The 22,413-nt window shown below is 46.0% G+C and overlaps 1 long non-coding RNA gene across 1 annotated transcript; it reads right to left on the bottom strand.

Moving 5' to 3' along the window:
- Positions 1 to 2,829: 2,829 nt before the first annotated feature.
- On the bottom strand, positions 2,830 to 6,801 carry LOC140516200 (uncharacterized). The gene is made up of 2 exons (XR_011971313.1): positions 5,737 to 6,801; positions 2,830 to 3,212 (listed from the first exon to the last, which is right to left on the bottom strand). It is a non-coding gene; the product is annotated as an uncharacterized lncRNA (long non-coding RNA).
- Between the last annotated feature and the right edge of the window lie 15,612 nt (positions 6,802 to 22,413).

Consider the following 22,413-nt stretch of genomic DNA (forward strand, 5'->3'; position numbering starts at 1 on the left):
TTAACTAGAATTCTACAGTCACATAAATTCCTACAATTGCTCACCACTCCCTGACACTCTCTTATTCAGCTAGCTACATACAGGACCCAGAAAATGTGACGAAATCTTCCTTCTTCCTCTAAGGTCAGTTTACTCCATTTAATAGCCTTCAAAGACTTCTAACACTCATTCCATGTTGTTTCTCTTTTAAATGTCAAGGCTAAAATTAGGTGGAGTAGTTATGAATGAACTCCAAAATAAGCCATAACTGAGACCCTGACACAGCAACTGAACATGACAAATGGGCAAGTGGACACAGAAGTTCACTACAAGAGGAATCAACTTGGAGGATGTCTCTTCTAGTAGGTAGCATGGCAGGGGGCATTCTGCTGTAATTTCCTGAGAGCACACTTTTTATTTGTATGGTACTGTGGAAAAGCCACAACAGTGACTCAGAATAATTGTTCCTGGTACCAGCTGGGTACAGGGCAGAGGAAGGAAGGAAACAAGCATGTCTATAGCACTTATTATGTGTCAGGTACTGCGCTAAGCACTTTATAAAAATTATCTCGTTTGATGCAATTTCTTTGGTGCTATTATGATCCCCATTTTTACAGACGAGCAAACTGAGGCAGGCAGAGGTGAAGTGACTTGCCCCAGGTCGCACAGCTAATAAGTATTTCAGGTTGCATCTGAACTCAGGTCTTCTGATTCTATGCAGCACTCTGTGCACTTTGGCGCCCGGTGGCAGCCTTGGAAGTAGGATTAGAAACAGATGGAAATGTCCAGAAATTCCCCTCAGATGCCTTTGTGGGTACATCCTGCTGCTGGAGTGGCCTTTGTTTCCAGTTCAGGACAGATGGTGGGGGTGGGGGGCAGCATAGAGGAAGTAGGCCATCGGGTGGCTTCAAATTGCAACTAGTCAACCCTTTCTGAATTTAGTGCCCAGGGGCAAACTCCAGTTATATGCTCTGGTACCAGCTGTAATCACATTTCCATATGACTTTAAGGTTTGCCGTGTACTTTACACATAATAATTTATTTAAGCCTCACAAAAACCTGTTAGTCATGGAGAAAAGGGAGCTGGAAGGGACCTTGGAAGTCATCAAGTCTGTCTCATTTAACAGATGGGAAAATTGAGGCCTAGCAACTTGCTCAAGGACATACAAGTGGCTGATGGGGAAGATTTGAATCTATGTCTAACACTCTTTCCACTTCACTGTGTAGTCAATATTATTGGTTCCATTGTACAAATAAAGAAAACTGGGACTGAGAGAGGTTGTTATTCACCCAGTGTCGCAGAGAGAGGAGATCTTCTGTTTTTCCACATTTTACGTCTGGTACCTGAGAGGCTCCTGACACTTGACAAACCTTGACCTGCCCATTCCTAGGAATTTATATGGGGAGAAGTGATGTTTTCTGAGAGAGTCTTACTAAGTATTGGGGAGTTCCTGTCAAGTAATTGAGGGTGTCCAGGACACAAATGGTATTTTCATCACTGCTGCTGCTGAGAAAGGAGCTATGAAAGTTAGATTTGGAAATGGCCAGATGGCTAAGAAAATGGCATCTGAGAACAGGATCTGGATTTCTGGAGAATGGCTTAAAATACAGAAATGATGGCCAGGAATAGAGTGCACCTAATGAAAGCCATTACAAAATATTGACCTTGGGTGTTACAAATCTGATTAAGATGATTTTGAACTGGCAATGGAGGACAATAACTAAAACAGTTGAGATCTGCCACCCAAGAAACTGGGAAATAGTCTGAGTGTGCAGGTGGACATGAAATGAAACTAAATATCATTTAGTGCATAGGGCCAGGCAGTCAGACAAGTAATGATTTAGCACTTACTGTCTGTCAGGCACTGTGCTAACCCCTGTGGAAAGAAAGATAAAAACAGTTCTTGCACTCAAGAAACTCTTAATCTAATAGCGCCAGGGGACAACACACAAACAAGTGCGTACCTGCAAGATATATATACAGGGTAAATGAAGGCAAATCTTTGAGGGGAGGCACTGGCAGTAAGGAGCCTGGGGAAAGATAGAGTAACTTTATGAGGCTGGTTTGTTACACACTCAGTCATAAATCACCTAAGAGTAGCCCTAGGGTGGGAATGCCAAAGATGAGTGAATTAATTTCCCAAGGACTCAGGACATGGATTTTGGAAACCCAGATGTAGCCATCCTTGGGTTGGGCTGATTGTGGAGGGCATTGGTCCAGGAGGGGTAGATAAGCAGTGAGATATGGATGCTATGTATCACAGGTATCCAGTAAACTGGATGGCATGGGAAAGTGAAACATTCATGAATCTGGCCATTCATGAATTTAAGCATCTCCTGGAACTAGTGCTGAAGAATTGATCCTACTGAACTTTGCCCTAGGTAGATCCCATCTGGAAGTGTTCACTTCTAGAAACTGAATGATGGGCTAGAGTGGGCAAAGGAGACTTACTCAAATTGGGACAAGCCTCAAGGCAATACTATTTGGAGACTGGTTGAAGAAATTGGGAAGGTTTATCCTGGAGAAGAGAATATGCAGGGGTGCATGACAATTCCCTTTGAGTATCTGAAAGCAGTTGTCATGCATCATGTGGGGTGGGGACTGATCTCTTGGGCCAAGGTGGGCAGGAGGATTGAGTGGCTATTCAAGATTAAACTGGCTTGGAGGTCCTTTCCACCTCAAGGGCTAGACTTCTCTTAGAGCACTCCCTCTGGAGCCATGCCCTCAACTCCGGTAGTCCTCAGAGCTATTAACTACTATTGCCCTCAGGGTTCTAGAGGGTAAACCTATACTTCTAATATTGTTGTTCCAAAGCCCCCACCAGTATCTTCACTATTCAAATCAGTCAGTAGACTTCAGCAGCTTTTATTGATGGTATACTAAGAACAACTGGTACAAAGCATTTCACCTCCCTCCAAATCCTGGGGCATACTCTTTCACAAGTACGCACAAGTAATGGCAAGAGTCAGCTTAAACTTAGAGTACAATGGCAGTGAGGTAGACATGTAGGATGGAGAGTGGGAAAGGGGTAACTCACATCTGATATTTTATGGCCCGAAGTCCTTTCCTGAGTCAGAATTTGGCTCCTCAAAGGTATTCTCTTCCTCACATGAAATGTCTTTCTGCAGCTGTTTGTTTTCCTGGTGTCCTTTTCCTCCCAGCTGGTTGCATTGTCTCCCATGTCATCCCATCTGATCCCAGATGGATAAGCTGATTGCTGCTAAGACAGTCTCTGTGATGAAATGGTCAGTGGTGGGGAAGGGGGAGTAGTAGAGGAAAGAAGAGAAAGTGAAATTGTACCATTCTTCCCCCCTCCCCAGTGAATTTTACTTTGGGGTTTCGTTTTGACTACATAACCGAGTCCTTTGCTCCTAAATTTGGGGTCCTCTAGATTGTTCACTGCTGAAACTCCTCCAGCTAACCCAGATACATGGTTAGCTTATTGGATTAGTCAATCAATTGTTCCCTTCTTAATTTAATCAATGAGGTTGATACTTCATAAAGAGCTCATAAGACTAAGACATCTGGATTACCCATTTTAAATTTTGTCTTGCCTTTATACTGATTAAATGACATTAATTGAAGAGGGATGTGTGTGGAGCCCATTCCTTTATGATCTTGTGATTAGCTGTGCACATCATATCCATAACGTACCCCTACACACACACACACACACACACACACACACACACACACACTCACACACACTCAATTAATTGCACAGTTCCTATCATATTCTATCTTCTACCACAGTAGTTGTGTGCCTGTCAAAATCTTCCTGGTATATTTCAAGTTCATTGAGGGTGAGGACTACATATTTTCATAGAGAGTGCAGAAGACAAACACAGAACCTGATCATATATATTTCTTGAATTTAGGTATGCAAACAAGTTTTAAGAGAGGGATATGGGATAAGTGGAAAAAGGAGGGCCAAAGTGCTACAAGAAATGCGGAGAGGTCATCCAGGGATCATGGACTGGAGGAAAGGGAGGGACGGGAGGGCAATTCAGCTCTGGTAGAATGTGGCCTCCTCTATGACCTTGCGGATTTTCCTTACAAAATAATACCTGATAAAAAACAAAAGTAGATTCCTAAGATGTTAAGGATGGGGAGAGTGTACTCCAGGATCTGCTTTATTTGCTATCTATTTGGGTCTTCCCAGGTTACTTAGAATTCCTCCTATTCATTGTTTTATAGAGCAAGGATGTTCCATTACATGGCTGTATCACAATGGGTTCACAATGGGTTGCTTAGTTGATGGAATTCAGGTTTTGGATGCCACTAGAACCTGATAAGTGGAATATTTTTATCTAACTAGGGTCTATTGGTCTTTGCTGACCCAAGCAATGGGATTTCTGGGCCAAAGGGTATTTGTTGTTTTCTTATGCAATTTGAAATTGCTTTTGGATGTTAATAGTATAACCCATCTTTAGAACAGGTTTCACACAGAGACTGCAGAAACCGTTGCTTTAAGAGCTTTGATGTAGATGGAATGGTGAGTAGAAGGCATTATTGGAAAAGGGGGCTGAATGGGAAATACTTCTCCCTATGGAGTCAATAAGATGTGTGTTTCTTTCTGTGACTAGTGAGAGGAAAAGCAGAGGATCCCAGGCCTCCATTCCTGGTTCTTTCTCTCCTTCCCACCACTATTACACACCCTTTTGTTGAAGAAAAAACTATTAATATTATACTTGGGGTGGTTGGCATGAATCTTTGGGGAAAATGATTTTTAATTTAATTTATGACTAATTTGATAATTAAGCCATTTCTAGCCAAGAGTGAGAAGCAACAAGCCCCACCCTGTCACTCCGCCTTCAGACAACTCTCTGCACCAAGACTGGAGGTAATATTTATAGGAGTTTTGAACAAGGAAAATGTCATATCATAATATGCTAAAATGGAGTCTGAACCAGTCACTTAATGAATTCATTCCTTCCTTGACCCTTCCCCTCAAGGACTTAAAGTCTTTGATCAATACTGTAATCTTTTAGGAATGAAAAAAAGGACAACTCCCTCTCCCCGTCTTCTGCCAATGTAAAAGAAAGCACTTTCCTTAGGTGGGTCACAGGCCAAGAGCAGCCAGGGGATGGAGATGGCAAGGATTTTTGAAAGAGGTACATTTTTGTCCAGGCTTTGTTTACATCCTTCATGCATTCCTACTCCCCCTTCCAGAGAAAGGTCTTTTGTTCTTGGCCTTCCATATACTTCCAAACACTGAAAATTCTGAAATTAGGGTTTTGGGACTAGAGAAATATTTATTTTTTGTGATTTCTAGGGAAACTGAAAAGGTTTTAAGATATTTGTTCTCAGTGTGAGAGGGAGAATATCCTTGGTTTCCATTCTTGGGCACAGATCCAAGGAGTGGAAAAGGATGTGTAAGAAAACGGAGAGGAGAGAGATCAGCTCTGCCTCACTGCCACCTCCTCCCCATTTCCATTAGCTGCCAGTCCCCTCCTATCCACCCTCACCAGGCCCCAGGAGCCCTCTAGACTCTTCCCTAAATTCTCTGGTGTTGAGGAGGGACACACAGGGAGAGAGTCTTGTCCTAAAGGCAAATTCCACTCTTCCCCCCTTTATCCAGGGCCAGGGCTTTGGTCGGCAGAGTTGAAGGTGACAGGGAAAGATGCACCTTGACTGAGGAGGGAAAGGAAAAGAAGAGGAGAGTGGAAGAGGAGGGGGTGGGGGGGGAGGTCCCTTCTACCTTCCCTTCCCTGTCTCTATCCCTCTTGGGCTAGGAATCCAGAGTCATTGCTCACCTCAGGATACAGCAGAAGCAGCTTGGGCTAATGTCCTCTTACACAAGCTGGTCGGGGCTCAGACTCAGGCTCCTCCCGCGTAGTTTAGAATTAACGCCCATCTCCCTAATCCACATGGGACATGCGGTGCAACCCCACATCCTACCATCTGCCCCCTAACAAAGGTTCTTTGCCTCTGGGGATCCATGATTCCTCATGCTAGCCACTTGCTGCCGGACCCTACCCCCAGATCTCCCACTCCAAGGAGGAATCCCAGGCCTATTCTGGACCCATATCAAATTACATGCTAAAGGATCACGGGATCCATCAGACTGGAATTCCGAAGTCAGTTACACAGGCAGCGAACACGTCTGTCCCGAATTCCACGAAGTCTAACAGTCCTCCCTATCCCCAATCTATCAGAACGCCGGCTCCACTTCAAGCACTGTCCCAGAAAATTGCCAGCATTTGTCCTGCCCGGGTACCAGACAGGCCCGGGGGTGGATGGGTGGGGCCTGGCATCTTCCCACTTCCAAGGCTTCCATTGGCTGGACGAGGCAGGAGGCAAGGTGGAGCCCCAGCCCCACCCATTCTAACGGCCCCATGGCCTAGACAGCTTCCCAGTCCCAACCCTCCACCTCCAGCCACGCCTCTTTGACCCTTTATTTCACACCCCACCTCACCCCCTCCCGGCGCCGAGGGGAATCTGACATGGGGCAACCGGGCAAGATCTCTTCCCAGCCCCGTCCCGTCAGGGTCCCCCTCCCTCTCTGAAGCGGCTCATCTCCTCCAGGGTCCACTACGAAATGTCCAGATCTGGGGAGTGAGCCAAGTAGGCGCAGGGTTAGGACGATGCTGAGGCAGCATCCCTGTACCCCAACAAGCCTATCTTCCCCAAAAGTTCTAGACCTGGACCAGAATCGAATCTTCAGCTCAGACAGACTACCAGGTCCTAAAATAAGGGTCAGATTTCGAAGGTCCCCACCCTGAAGGCTCTTCGAACCAAGGACAACTTTCCTGCCCTACGGGCCCTTAGAACAAAGACCTTGGAGTTCCCACCTGGTCATCCTCATGACTAGCTCTACCCCCGAAAAGTCTCCCCAACAGCTGAATCACGTATACTGGATAGCTTTTCTTCACACACACACCCTTGCTCCGCCCCTTCCGACTTCCTAGGAAACTTCAGTGGGAGTTTTTCCAGCCCGATCTCCCGAAGACTTCTCTGGCCTCCCGGAAGGGGTTGGACTTCTACTGCCGGGGAGGAGAAAGGCGGGCCCGCTAGATCCGATTTATTTTGGCCTCGAGGTTCCTTCCCGCTACCTCAGCCTTTACCCTTTCCGTCCTCTACTGCCCAGTGACTTTGGCCCCCTTTCTGTTCCTCGCTTAAAACTTTCCATCTCCCAATTCCGGGCATTTTTCCTGGGTGTCCTCCATGCCTGGAACACTCCTCCTCCTCATCCTTCCTCCTTTGCCTTCCCTGGTTGAAGCTACCTTTTGCAAAAAGCCTTTCCCACTAGCACCTTCCGTAGATGACCTCCAAATTATCCATTGTATTTTGTTACTAGGTTTGCATGTTGCCCCTCCCCTCCCCCATTAAATTGTGAATTCCTTGAGGCCAGGGACTTTTTTGACTTTCTTAGTGCCTCTAGCACTTAGTTTAGGTTTAATAGACGCTGGACTTTACTTCCCTCAGAAACACCCACCCCTACTCTAAAAGTCCCAAGGTTCCTAGGCCTATCCCCTCTACCCTATGAGGGTGGGGACTTCCCTTATTTCCGCAGGGACAATTCCTGGCTCCTGAAGCTAAAACTCTTGATGGCTTCCTGCTTTCCTGCAACTCAACCCTAACCCCGAATTCCAAAATGCTCTGCACAGACCTTCAAATTTGGGAACACCAAGGGGAGAACCACCTAGACCAGGACTTTTCTCTCTTCTTGACAAGCCTATCTGGTGGTTTGTATGTATGTGTCATGGATGTCACATATTTCATACAGAGGGGAGTGAGCCATTGCCTCAGAACCTGCTTTGTTAGAACAGACCCAAGGGTTTGGGGTATAGGGAGGGATGAAAGATCAGAGAGGAATGGGCCACTACCCAGTGGGGGACAGAAACAACTCACTAGTGGGGGGAACATCATTGTTCCCTACCCTTTCCCACATCACCTTCGAAGCTTTCTTTGTTCATACCAAGCCTGGGTGCTCCATGGTCCTGGTGACCCCAGGTAAGCCTTCAACCATAGGGAAGCAACTAAAGCAAGTCTGGAAGTGGTCAGGATTCCTGAACTGATACTCTGCCCCAACACTCTCCCACCACCATTGCTGTCATCACCAGGCCCAAGACTCCATGTCCTCAGACCATCGTTGCTCTGTATGATCCTGACAGCACAACCCCTGTACCGTCTTGAGCCCCTCTCTCCCCCATGCTGCCCTGCCTCTGAGCCCCTTTCTTCTCTCATGAGGAAGTTTCTGCTTTACATGTTCAAACTCCTCTCCATTCTCTTGGAGTGACCCAATGGGAAACTGAGATGGGCAGATTGAGTTTCCATCCTTAACTCTCTTAGCATCCTATCCATGAAGCAGTTCCTTTCCTCCGGGACCCTCCAAGAGTCTGAGACCTGGAAGATGTTGAAGGGGCATCAGGGAGTTGGGGTAAACCCTTGACCCTTAACATGTCCTCCTACCCCTTAGCTTCTAGGCCGAGTGGAACAAAGACCCTGGGAAGACAACTTTTCCCTTTCCCTGTCCCTTGCTAATCACTGTGAAAGGCCTAAATCTCTTCTTCCCCATGCCCCCCAACTCAGATAGTCAGGTCCTTCTACATGAAGGTCTTAAAATGGAGAAACTTCATTATTAGGCTGTGTCTGCTGAGAAGTTCCTCTTAAAATAGAGAACTGCAAGTCCCACACAGTCATTCTGGATATTATTAGACTCATCCCTGAACCATACAGGACACAAAGTGGAAAGTTCTTCCAGCCCCAAGTTATCAACACTGGGATTTCTCAGGTGGGAGTCAGTATATTTGACATCATTGTAGCAATGTTCTATTACACTAATAAGGCTCTCTCCACCATGCTGCTAGTCCATGAACTGTGCCTCACCCTGAAGGACACCTTGAGCTCCTCAGCTTGACACCTGTATCCATTTCACCCTCCAAGACTTCCCATTTCACTTAACATAACTCAAATTCCCCATGCTTCAGTTTTCCTGGCCTCACTAGTGTGTGGGATGGCCTCAGGTCCCTACATAAATCAATTACTCAGAGGCCTCTCAAAGTGATGACAGAAAAGAGATTTATTCGATTCTCGAGAATCTGGACAGTCCCACAGCAGTTCACCTGGAGTAGGAAAGCCGAAGACAAAAATCAGGACAGTGATTTATAAACCCTAACGCAAGTCCCTCCTCCCCCCACTGACCATTATCCTCATTAGCTGAGGATATGGTCTTACATTCTAGACACGAAATCTAACCAATCCCTTTGAAATGAAGACATCGAGGAATTACGCAAGTTTTGTCCAATCATTGAGACCCCAGTACACCACACAGTTTTACACCTTATATGGAACTATTCTATTCCAAAAACACTGCAGCCCCGAGCCTCCAGGCCCCACCTCACCCCTGGGAGAAAACCACAATCTGAGGAGTCTTCACCAAGTCTATCCCACTCACTAGCAAGCTATGTCAGACCCATGCAGGACAGGTACAGAGGACGGCAAGTATATCTTTCTTTCCCAGGCAACAAAGCACTGAAATCTCATCAGAAATTCAAGCCCCACTAACTAGGGGCTTCTGGTCAAGGGCTGCTTCAATGAGACATTCCCCTGTGGATAAAAGATCAATGGATATAAAAAGGAAGTTTTCAAAGGAAAACCAGTATAAATTATCAACAACCATAGGGTACAATGATCCAAATCAATAATTAGAAAAATGTTCATTAAAGCAACTCAAGTGTTCAACCTCATACCCATCAGTTTGTCCAAGATAACCAAAGAAGGAAATGACAAATAGAGGGAGGGAAGGAAAGCAGACACACTAACAGGCAGCATTGGAGGAAGTGAATATTGGGTCTGCTGTTCTGGAAAGCAAATTGCAACTGTGCCTCCAAAGTTACTTAAGGCTACATACCCTTTGGCCCAGTTAAACCACTTCTGGACCTGACTAACCCTAACCCAAAGAGAGGAAAAGGATCCATATGTACAGAAAAATGATAGCAGCTCTTTTCCTAGGAGTTCCAAACCAGAAATGAAAAGGGTGCTTACCTATTTTGAACAAAGTCTAAACAAATTATGTTCTATCCATAGGAAGGTCTGCCATAAGAAGTAACATAATGTGTGCCATAGTGTGCCATACTGTGCCATAAGAAATGACAAAATGGACACTATCACAGCAAGCAGCATTAAGGGAGCATTACCAAGAGGATACTGTAGAGAACTGACATTTATGAAGGGGAAAAAAAGCAACTTGGAAAGGCTTTAGAACCAGTGTCAAGCCCTGAAATAAATCAAAGCCATGAGTTGAGGAATAAAGCATATTTCATTGAGAAAATAGGGTAGCAAACCAGTCACACTGGGGCACATCCCAATGTTGGGATACAAGCCCAAGCCCAGACTTAGTCCCTTGGACCAGGAGGGTTTTGGTCCCGTTTGTCTGAAGGGCCCTGGAAAGCCTGGGATTTCTTGGGGCTTACTTGGATTCCCCTTACTTGATTTAGCATTCTTTCGATATTCCTTTCTTTGATCCTATTACCAGACACTAGTTAGCATTTTCTTGAGATCCAAGTCACCCAGCCAGGATTGTTGATTGGACTACCGGCCACTCCCATCTGGATCCTCCCTGGGTTTGAGCTACCTTCCAGGCTGACCTCCCCTATCAAGACCATCCCTTGGGACCCCAGACTACCTGGCAGTACCTGGATTCTTCCCTCAGTCTTTTTCCGTATTTAAATTCCATCTTGACTCCATGAAGGGGCTCAGATTCAATCCAGCTCAGACTGTCCAGCTGTTGAGGTTTGGGGTGTGCTACGGGCCCTAAAATACCGACACGTTGGGGTCTGCTCGAATAAATTTGACACAAGCCTTCTAAAAGCTAAAGAAAAACAAAATTTATTAAAGATTCACCATACTGAGTTGACTCTTAAGAAGCCTAAGCATTTGTAACACTTGCATTCACAAGCGGACCAGATAGAATCTCAGCTAGACAGAGTCTGAGCTGGATGGAATCTGACCGCCTTCATGGAGGCGAGATGGAACTTAAATACAGAAAAAGAGTGAGGGAAGAATCCAGGTGTCACCAAGTAGTCTGAGGTCCCAGGGATGGTCTCACTAGATCAAACCCAGGGAGGATCCCGATGGGCGTGGCCAGTAGCACAGACAATCCACAATCCAGGCTGGGCAACTTGGACTTCAAGAGAATGTTAAGTAGTCGGGAATATCAAAGGAAGAGAATGCTAAATGGTGATCAGATAGGGAGTACCCAGGCTGGGAGAAATGGAAGGGAAATCCTAGGACCTCCCCCCCCCCCCACCACCACTCCCAAGGTCAGACTTTTCAGGGCCCTGCAGACAAATGTGACAAAAGCCCTCCCGATCCAAAGGGAAAAGGTCTTGGCTTGGGCTTGTACCCCATCACAGCTGAGATACTATCTGGCCTGCTTGTTAATATAAGCGTTTACAAATGCTTAGGCTCCTTAAGAGTCAACCCAGTATGGTGGATCTTTAATAAACTTTGTTTTTCTTTGGCTTTAAGAAGGCTTATGTTGAATTCATTCGAGCAGGTCCCAGCGCGTCTGTATTTTAGGGTCCCCGGCACCAAACCTCAACACCATAGGGGCAGAACACGGTGGATTTCCCAACCTGAACATTCATGCAAAAGTTTCTTCTTTAGTAGGAGAAGGTGTATATATTTTGGACGTGGTCAGTGTTCGAATTTGTTTTTCTGGACTAGGCATATCTGTCATGAAGATTTGGGGGGTTTTGTTGTCAGCAGAGGATTGGGAGAGATAATAAATGCTTGTCACAATCAATAGGTGAACAAATGTTCACATAATTTGTTTTAAAAGGGGATAAGTCATTTGCAACACAAGCATCTCAGATGGTGGGGGCTGGAAGGGAGCAGAAGGAATGAAAAGGCCCGGGGGTAGGTGGGGACTGGGGTTGGGTTGTTGGGAGGAGGAGGTAGCTAAGGGAACGCCTAGCAGGGGTGGTGGAGGAAGGCGGGGCCTTGGGCCGGCATGGTCCGGTGGTGGCTGCAATGGCGGGGGGACAATGTCGAGGCCCCAGCAACCCAAGAATCCTGGCCATTCCCAGAATTGCTGGGGTTGCATCTCTCCAGGAGCGTGCTTGAGTGGGGTCGTTAGGACCATGGTGCATCTCGGTGGAGCAAGCACCAAGAAAGCTTGGCAGCAGCAGTGGGAGAGTGTAGAGAACAACGATTTCCCGCCCCCTTACTTTGTCTCTCCGGTCCCAGCTCCCCTACTCCTTAGCTCCCAGTCAACTTCACTACCCTCCCGCTTCTCTTCCCCATCCCCTACCCGGTCTGGCCACCGGCCACCATCCCCCTCTCCTGTACCCATTCTGATTCTCTGCCGTCCTTATGGAAAGCTGAATAGTGGAAACCTCTTGCCTAAGGGTCTTCTCCTTCCACCCATCCATTCATCCCAGAATGTGGACTGGGGCAGGGACATTCCTGCAGCTATCTTCTCAAGGAATCCTTAGGAGTGTATGTGGGCAAGCAGATTCCCTATGTTTCCCTCAGATCCCCTCACCCCACTTCTTGGATCCATTTCTGGGGGTAGGGATCTGAGATACCACCTCCCCTAGGAGTCTCACAGACCCAGAAGCCCACAGGCTGAGCAAAGAGGAGCAAAATGCCGATAGAAGATTCCCCTGGTGCTCCCAGGCAGGAGTGTGAACACACCTATGTCCTCATCCCAGAAGGCTCAGGCCACACCTGGCCCAGGATTTGGTTCCTAGACAGGTCTCACAGTTCTCTGTGGTCCTTGTTCTGCCCCATTTCCTGACCTGGACCAGTGGCTGAGCTCTTCCAGATCTCACTGCCTGTCTCTGGCTTGTCCCTCAGAAGCCCCCTCTCTGGCCTCCAGGGTGCCCAGAGGGCTCTTGGGTAGGGAGTTTGGCCAGCACTGGGAAAAGTCGGGAGTTTTTTCTTCCCCAGCACCATCTCCCTTTGCTCAGCTTCTCAGCTTTTCGTGGTCATGAGGTTCAGACTCTAGGAACTTCCTTGAGCTCCCCTGGAATTTCCTCACTTAACCTGGCTTTTCATACTCAAATTCATCTCTTCCTGTATCTCCTCACAGAATCTGGCCTTTCATACACAGATCTGTGATCATTGTCTGTTATCCCTTGATTGCCCTACCTGCTTCCCACCCAAACCCTCCATTGTCTATCTCCTGATAGCCTCCAGGTGTTTCCAGTCTTTGACCCTCCTTGGACTTCTCAAGACCCTTCCTAAACCCCTCCTCCCATCACCCTGGACTACCAGACCCCCCCCCCCCCCCAGATCCCTCCTATACTCTTTTCTGTATTTAAGTCCCACCTTGCCTCCATGAAGGTGCTCAGATGCAATCCAGCTCAGACTGTCTAGCTGGGATTGTGTCTGGCCCGCTTGTGAATACAAGCATTACAAAAGCCTAGGCTCCTTAAGAGGCAACCCAATTAGGCGAATCCTTAATAAACTTTGTTTTCTTTGGCTTTAAGAAGGCTTGAGTCGAATTCATTCGAGCACGACCCAGGACCGTCGGTATTTTGGGGTCCCTACCCCTCACCATTAACCTCATCATTTTTGGTCCCCTGATCCAGATACCTGCTAATCTCAAGTTCTTCTGCTCAAACTGGAAGGTATGTAAGGCTCCCCTCTCTCTATCCCCTACTTGCTCTCCAAGCACCGACAGTCCGGGTCGTGCTCGAATGAATTCGACTCAAGCCTTCTTAAAGCCAAAGAAAACAAAGTTTATTAAGGATTCGCCTAATTGGGTTGCCTTTTAAGGAGCCTAAACTTTTGTAACGCTTGTATTCACAAGCGGGCCAGACCACAATCCCAGCTAGACAGAGTCTGAGCTGGATTGAATCTGAGCGCCTTCATGCAGGCAGGATGGAACTTAAATACAGAAAAGAGTATAGGAGGGATCTGGGGGTGGGCGGTCTGTAGTCCAGGGTGATGGGAGGAGGGGTTTAGGAGGGGTCTTGAGGAGAGTCAACAAATATCAGACTTGGGGGCACCTAGGTGGGAAGCAGGTAGGGCAATCAAGGGATAACAGACAATGATCACAGATCTGTGTATGAAAGGCCAGATTCCTGTGAGGAGATACAGGAAGAGATCAATTTGAGTATGAAAGGTCAGAGTCTGTGAGGAGATACAGGAGAGCTCAATTTGGGTATGAAAAGCCAGGTTCAGTGAAGAAATTCCAGGGGAGCTCAAGGAAGTTCCTAGAGGCTGAACCTCATCAGGTCCATTGGTTTAGGCAGTGGACCTGGGAATTCTCTGGATTTCCTGGGCGCAAGGAAATCAGAGAAAGCTCGGTTATTTTTTGTCCTCTTGTGTATTTTTCTCAAGGCTTACTTCCACATCCTCCTTCAAGGAGGGGGGGAGGGGGACTTCCAGTCCCAAAAGAAAAAAAATGGGTCAAAATTCATCAATTCCAAGGAATTCGCCTTTGGGCTGTCTTTTACAAAATTGGAAAAAATTTAACTGCTCTAAAGACCTTAAAAAGAAAAAGTTGGTATTCTTTTGCAACACACTTTGGCCTCAGTATCACCTGGAGGACAACAAAGTGTGGCCCATATTTGGGACCTAACAAAGTGATATCCTTTTAAAATTACAATTATATTGCCTCCAAAAGGGAAAATGGATAGAAATACCTTACGTAAGGGCCTTCGTGGAACTCTCTCAGCACCCCATTCTCAGAACACATTGTAAGATGCTTGTAACTAGAGCCGTCCCACAGAAGGGAAATGGGGGTGAATTGGATGTTTTGGACGATCCCCTGTTTATGGTTCCTGGGATCTTGACCTCACCTCCTTCTCTACCTCCGTTACCACCATCCCAACCCCCTCCCCAACTCCTCCTGAGTCCTCCTCCAGCTTCCCCACCCCCGTGAGTCCTTCCACCCCCCCCTCAGCCACCTCTACCCCAACCTTTCCTTTGCCCCAATCCCCCCCAATTCCTGATCCTGTACTTCCTCCCGTGCCTCCCCCCACTTCTATACCCCTTTCCCCTCCCTCTCCTCAACCCCTCCCGAGCCCATCTCCAGCTCCCCAACCTCCTACTGCTCCCCCACTCCCCCTGAGTCCTTCCACCTCCCCCTCAGTCACCTCTACCTCAACCTTTCCTTTACCCCAATCCCCCCCAATTCCTGCTTTATTTGCCTATCCTGTATCTCCTCCTGTGCCTCCCTCCATCCCGGTAACCCCCACTCAGTTCCCAGCCACGAGGCTTGCTGAAGTGCCTCTCTCTGCAGCCCCTCTCACTGGGACAACACTCACTCAGACCTCAGGCCCCACCCCCACAGCAGTCTCTACAGTATCACTGCCTGTAACCCACCCCTCCTTGGGGACTCTATCTCAGTCCCCAAATATGGGTCTTGCTGGGGTGCCTCCCTCTGCAGCCCCTCTCGCTGGGGCAATATTCACTCAGGCCTTATGCCCCGCTCCTGTGGCATTCTCTGGGGCATCTCACCCTTTGATCCCTACTCTTCCTCAGGCACCAGCAGATCTTTCCCCTTGCCAGCCAAATCCCCTGGCCCTGCAGCCTAATCCAGTTCAGCAGGCATTCCCCAATCCCTCCCTCACAAGAAGTGGGACTTCCTATCTTCCTCCACAAGCCCCTGTCCCCACTGGGCTGTCAGGGCTGTTTCCCTTGAGAGAAGTGCCTACCCCACCCAGTGGGACAACCAGGATGCGTGTTCCGTTCTCTCTTTCGGATCTCCCCCAGATTAAAGAGAAACTGGGGAGATACTCGGAAGACCCCACTAGGTTCACTGAGCGTTTTAGGGACATATGCCTACAATTTGAACTTTCTTGGAAGGATCTGCATATTCTTTTCTCTGTCTGTTGTACCTTTGAGGAGAAGGGGAGAATTTGGGAACATGCCCAAAAGTTTGGGGATTGTATGGCTAGCAATAATCCCATAAAATACCCCCCAGGAGCAGCTGCTGTTCCCATGAGTGACCCCAGATGGGACTATCAAAAGAGTGAGGACAGGGAAAAGGGAGACTTTCTGGTAATTTGCCTGATAGAAGGCCTAAAAACTGCATTTCAAAAACAAGTAAATTTTCAAAAAATTAGGGCAATTACTCAGGAAGAAAAGGAAAACCCAGCCCTTTTTCAAAACCGGCTACTAGAAGCTATTAAAAAGCATACAAATTTGGATCCTGACTCTGTGGAAGGGGCAATGATCCTTAGCATGTATTTTATTAATCAGTCTGCCCCAGATATTAGGAGGAAACTGCAGAAATTGCCAATGGGACCCCAAACACCTCAGGCCCAGTTACTGGAGATGGCCTTTGGAGTCTTTAACAACAGAGACCTCTTTGCAGCAGAGGAAAGAGAACGAAGGAGAAGGGCCAGGGCCAGGGAGCATGCTCAATTCCTGGCTGCTGCCTTGGCCAGGAAGAGACCCAGGGAGCACCCCTCCAGGGCACCCCCTTGAAGGAAGGCTGGCTACTTGGGCAGTGGGGAAACCTGCTTTCGTTGCCACAAGGAGGGTCACTGGTCCAAGGAGTGCCCCTCCAGGGCGCCCCCCCAGAGGGAGCCCCAGGAACCAATGCCTGTGGAACCGTCCCATGTGACCAGAAGGGACATTGGAGGAAGGATTGTCCCCAAGGTTGGAAAAGTGGTGGAGCCGCCCCCCAGTACCCCATCCTCCAGTCTTCTCAAGACTTGGAACGACAGGAAAACCTGGGTGCTGGTAGTGCTCCCACTTTCTCTACCTCTCTCACCAAGCCCTGGGCAAAAACGAAGTCTGAAGGTAAGGTTACCCACTTTAACATGGCTAAATTCTCTGCTTTAACCAGTCACTCTGGCTCTACCTGTCCCTTGACCCCTCGGGTCATAGGCATTGAAAGGGAAACTAAGGAATGTCTCCAGGCATATCCCCTCCCCAGCCTGCTTGAGAATCTGTTGTTTAAACGCTCCTTCCTTATGCCCTCCTCTGACCCTGCCTCCTTGTTGGGAAGGGACCTGATGGTGAAATTGGGAAGTCAATTTTCTCTAGTTAAACCTCCCATCTCCCTTTTGCCGATGTTCACTATATCTTCCCAGGTTTGCTTGAGAGTGTGGGAGACAGTCAGGCCAAGTATCTGGGACCCTGGAATTCCAGAGAGAGCTACTTCTGCCACCGGAGCCATTGTTAGTCTCGCAGACACTAAAGTGCTCCCCCATCTCAGCCTGATTAAGCCTGAGGCCTGGGAAGGACTACAACCTTTAATTGAAAAATTCCTTAAGTATAAAATCCTTGTTCCTTGTTTATGTCCATGCAACACTGCAACCCTTCCCACAAAAAGGCCTAATGGAGAATACTCACAATTTATTTTTGCTTTTGAATGTACTTTTCCTGGGGAATCGAGTCCATATAGGCTGGCACGGACAGTTTTACCCCAAACCTTTCGAGATAACCCTCATTTATTTGGCCAGGCTTTGGGAAGGGATTTAAGGCACTCGAAACTAGCAGGCAGTAGCTTAATTCAGTATGTGCATGATATTCTTACTTGTAGCCCCACACAGGCAGGTTCTTTGGCTGCTGCCACAGAAGCCCTTAATTTCTTAGGCATTCGAGGCTATAGGGTCTCTTGGAACAAAGTCCAGATAGCATGCCAGTCCATAAGGTATCTGGGCCATGAACTCACACCCACCTCTCTCTCCTTAACCTCTGAGAGAAAAAGGACAATCCTGTCTATCCCTGTTCCAGCTACTAAGAAACAAGTTCAAGTGTTTTTAGAAATGACTGGATTTTGTAGACTCTGGATTCCTAATTTTGGTTTTATCGCTAAACCTCTTTATGACTCTACTCAGGGCATTGACTCAGACCAGGCTAAAGTTTTTGAGACTCTGAAAACTAATTTGACCACCACCCCATCACTAGACCTACCCAATCTGGGAAAACCTTTCCCTCTGTACATTGATGAAAGGAGAGGACAGGCTTTGGGAGTCTTAACCCACTCCTTAGAACCTGATCCCAGGCCAGTTGATGTTTTTATTTACTCAAAATATGTTTTCCTTGTTCTACACACCTATGGAGCAATCTGGAAGGAAAGGGCATATCTAACAGCAAAAAATTCCCCTATCAAACATGGCCTTCTATGTTTTGGCCTTACCATAGTCATCTTTAATTCTCTCCAGAGAAATTATCTTTTATGCCAGGAAAGTTGTCTTTGCTTTATACTCCTTTTGTACCTGTTTGGTGTGTATTTGCCTAACCTCTTTGCCAGGTTTGTCTTTTCCAGAGTGCAAGCCATCAACTTCCAGGTGACAGCCCAGGCTATATACCAACTTCTGTCTGAATCCTAAGTCTCCAGCCCACTGGACCTGGCACCACCCAGATTCTGAAGTCTGACTCCTTGAACAGGACCCATCGAGGCAGGGACAGCTTTACGCCCCTTGCCAGCAGGAAGAAGTTTCAGAAACTGAGACCTTCGCCCCTTACCCCAAAAGAATTTGGGTTCAATCTGTTTGAGGGGGGAATGATGAGGTTCAGCCTCTAGGTACTTCCTTGAGCTCCCCTGGAATTTCCTCACTTAACCTGGCTTTTCATACTCAAATTCATCTCTTCCTGTATCTCCTCACAGAATCTGGCCTTTCATACACAGCTCTGTGATCATTGTCTGTTATCCCTTGATTGCCCTACCTGCTTCCCACCCAAACCCTCCATTGTCTATCTCCTGATAGCCTCCAGGTGTTTTCCAGTCTTTGACCCTCCTTGGACTTCTCAAGAACCTTCCTAAACCCCTCCTCCCATCACCCTGGACTACCAGACCCGCCCTCCCCCAGATCCCTCCTATACTCTTTTCTGTATTTAAGTCCCACCTTGCCTCCATGAAGGGGCTCAGATGCAATCCAGCTCAGACTATCTAGCTGGGATTGTGTCTGGCCCGCTTGTGAATACAAGCGTTACAAAAGCCTAGGCTCCTTAAGAGGCAACCCAATTAGGCGAATCCTTAATAAACTTTGTTTTCTTTGGCTTTAAGAAGGCTTGAGTCGAATTCATTCGAGCACGACCCGGACCGTCGGCATTTTGGGGTTCCCCTCACCATTAACCTCATCAGTGGCAGGTAGAGTACCTTCTTGAGTGCCTTATTAACCAAGAAGGAATTTTATATATGTGCTAGTGCCCTTTTCCCAAGTACCTTTATTAGTCAGTCAGTTTACATTTATCAGTTGCCTACTATGTGCCAGGCAGGGTGCTAAGACATGTAAAAACGAAAACAGTCCCTGCTCTCAAGGCATTTAGGGAGAAAACATACAAACAGCTATGTACAAACAAGCTGTATATAGGGTAAATTGGAGATAACCAATAGAGAAAAGTCACCAGCAGTGACAAGGAAACAAACAGGTATTTGCTGAAACTTGAAGAAAGCTAGGGAAGCCAAGAGGTAGAGATGAGCAAGAAAGAGTTCCTGGCATGGGATGACAGGAAAATTAACTTTAATATTGTTACTATCAAACATCGTGTTCCTTGTCCCTCTTTCTAAATAATGCTTCATTAAGTTTTTGAAAAGATCCTTTTCCTTTACTTTCCTGAACTGTGGCCAGATTTCGGGCTGTAAGAATTGGATCAACATTCTTTGAAATTTTTTTTAAAGGGAGATAAGAGCACGCCCTCTGCAGGATAACCAGCTCATGGTTTTACAGCTACAAGAGAAAGGTAATCCTCCTTAGAACAGCAATGCAAGTCTGTAAGAAGTATTAGAAAATCTCATTGTAGATTGGGGAGTTTTATAAATTAAAAAGAAGTAGGAATCAATTAAGGAAGAACTTTGGAACTGGTGTTTGAACTTAGACATTTTTGCTGTAAATTACATGAGACTCCTATTCATTTTTATAATGGATGCAGATTTATTATTTTACAGCTAAGAGGGAAGGATCTCCAAAAGTCTCGTTCTTGCCTCCCATTAGCTTATGGACTGGGGAGGTTTAATATGTGTCCTATGTCTTTAATTCTGAAAGGGTAGACTATGACTCACCTCTCTTTCGAGAGTAATAGCCTCCCACCCACAGTATGCACTCTGAGAGAATTTTGGCTACTCCAGATAAAGAGGTTCAAACTCTGGGAACCTCCTTGAACTCCCCTTGAATCTTCCCACTTAACCTAGCCTTTCATACTCAAATCTGTTGCCCTTGGCCTAGCCGTGCTTTCCATTGTCTGTATCCTCTACATTGCCCCACCTGCTTCCCACCCAAACCCTCCATTGTCTGATATCTCCTGATTGCCTCCAGCTGTTTCCAAACTTTGACCAATCACCACAGTCACTTTGAGGCTGTCTTTGAACTTCTCCTCAAGACACTCCTTAAACCCCTCCTCCCATCGCCCTAGACTAGCAGACCACCCCCAGATCCCTCCTACAGTCTTTTTCTGTATTTAAGTTCCATCTTGCCTCCGTGAAGGCACTCAGATTCAATCCAACTCAGACTCTGTCTAGCTGAGATTCTATCTGGCCCCCTTGTGAATACAAGCGTTACGAATACTTACTCTCCTTAAGAGTCAACTCAGTATGGCGAATCGTTAATAAACTTTGTGTTTCTTTGCTTTTAAGAAGGCTTATGTCGAATTCAGACCCGGCATGTCGGTATTTCGGGGGCCCCAGCACCCCGAACCTCAACACAGAGACCACCGAGTTAGAAATTAAAGTGAAAGGTTTAGGTGTACATCACCCTAATGGGAACTAAGAATGGCAAAATCAGCATAGCTAAAGGAAAATGGAAAGGCAATTAGGTTCTCTAACAAATTCTCCCTTTTGTCCATTCAGGATAATGTGATTTTTATTAGATAATACAAACCTCTGTCCTTATCATTCTACCTGGAGAAGTCAAGAAGAGGGTGAGAAGCCTAATCATTTTTTTACAATAGGCTATGCAAAAATGCTAAACTATACATGAAGCTACACCCCTTTAGGCGACAAGATGCCCATATTACTTGCACCCATTCGTTAAACAGTTCTATAACTGATACCCAGTTGGCATAGCATGCCTATTAAGCACATCAAATGTGTTGCTTTATATACTTTCTACAGTGAAAGGAAAAGAGGGGCAGGGATTGGCCAGAGACCAGGCCCCAAGATCCTGGTCCCAGCTTTTCTCCAAGTGTTCCCTGCACCCTCTTTCCCCACAAATTTTAGGAGATTTAATAATTACTCTTTCTATCAATAAGGTATCCAGCAGAAACTTCACAAATGCTAACTGACTAACTGAAGCTAAGTATGGAAAGGAATTCTGTTTCAACTCAGAGAAGCAGCAGCTCAAGGGTAAGTTTCTTTCCTGCTTTTAAGATCACTTCTTTCTCCTTATCCCTAAATCTGCCTGTTAACTATTGGGGACAAGATCTCCTGGGCAGATTTAGGGGTACCATTCTCTGCTCTCTGATGATATTCTGTTCCCTGCAATTTCCCACCCAATCATGGACATCAGGGCGATGTTTCTAAAATTGCAAAATGAGGGAATTTTTGTCCTTTAAGATACACTTTGATAAGGGTTGCTCTATTGCTTTAAATGCAATAATTTTAGAATTTCAGCAAGTTATGTTTAAAATGTATGTCACCATCATACAAGCTATTTGTATAAGAAATTTTGGTTAGAAAAGAAAAACTAAAACTCATGACATAAATTACAAAGTATTAACTCCACATTCTGAGAAGTGAAGAGTAAGCAGAAAAGAGACTGATTTAATTTGAAAAAAAAATGCTTTGAGATGATCTCCTAAGTTTTTGTAATTACTAAGAACATGGGACTTTAAAAGGGATTTATCCCACTAAACTTCTTCTTATATTGGAACTAGGAATAGGCAGTATAGCTTTCTTTCTCCTTTTGAGAGAATGAGAGAGAGAGGACACCTGAATTACAACTAATCAAGCAATAGGGTTTAATTATAGGTAAACTTTTAAGATCACCTGAGTCGAAAATATCTATACAGTTTAGGAAAGTAAGGCTTTAGAGTAAGTCATTGGGTTTGTTTCACAACAGTATGTGCTAAAATGATTTTTTTCCCCTGAATAATGTCTCCTGCCATTTTGGTGGCTCTTTACTTTTTTTGTCTTGTTTTCATTTTGGACTCAAGAATGAGAACTCAAATACAGAATAGAGAAAAAAAAGAAACATCATAAACTTAAATACTGAAAATTAAATACAAAGTCAGCATGAAAAAGCATTGTCATGTGCACAGCAGAACATAAGAGGATTCAAAATATATAGCAATAAATTATCATTTCAAGCTTCCTTGTAAATTTTCTTTTGTTTTCTGCTATGTACTTTTTTACTTAGTTCTTTTTTCTCCCTCCCCCCACTACAATTAAGTACAGACATATTTATATAGAGATATACACAAATACATATATTCACATGCATAAATATAGACATATAGACATATAGACATATATAGACATATACCTTCCCTGAGAAATTTTACACTTGATATTTGCTTTTATGTTTGTGCTTATCTCTATTTCCTATCCCTTCTGATTTGTCTAGTTTACTTCTGCCCAC

Source organism: Notamacropus eugenii, chromosome X, assembly GCF_028372415.1.
Source record: "Notamacropus eugenii isolate mMacEug1 chromosome X, mMacEug1.pri_v2, whole genome shotgun sequence".
NCBI lineage: Eukaryota > Metazoa > Chordata > Mammalia > Diprotodontia > Macropodidae > Notamacropus > Notamacropus eugenii.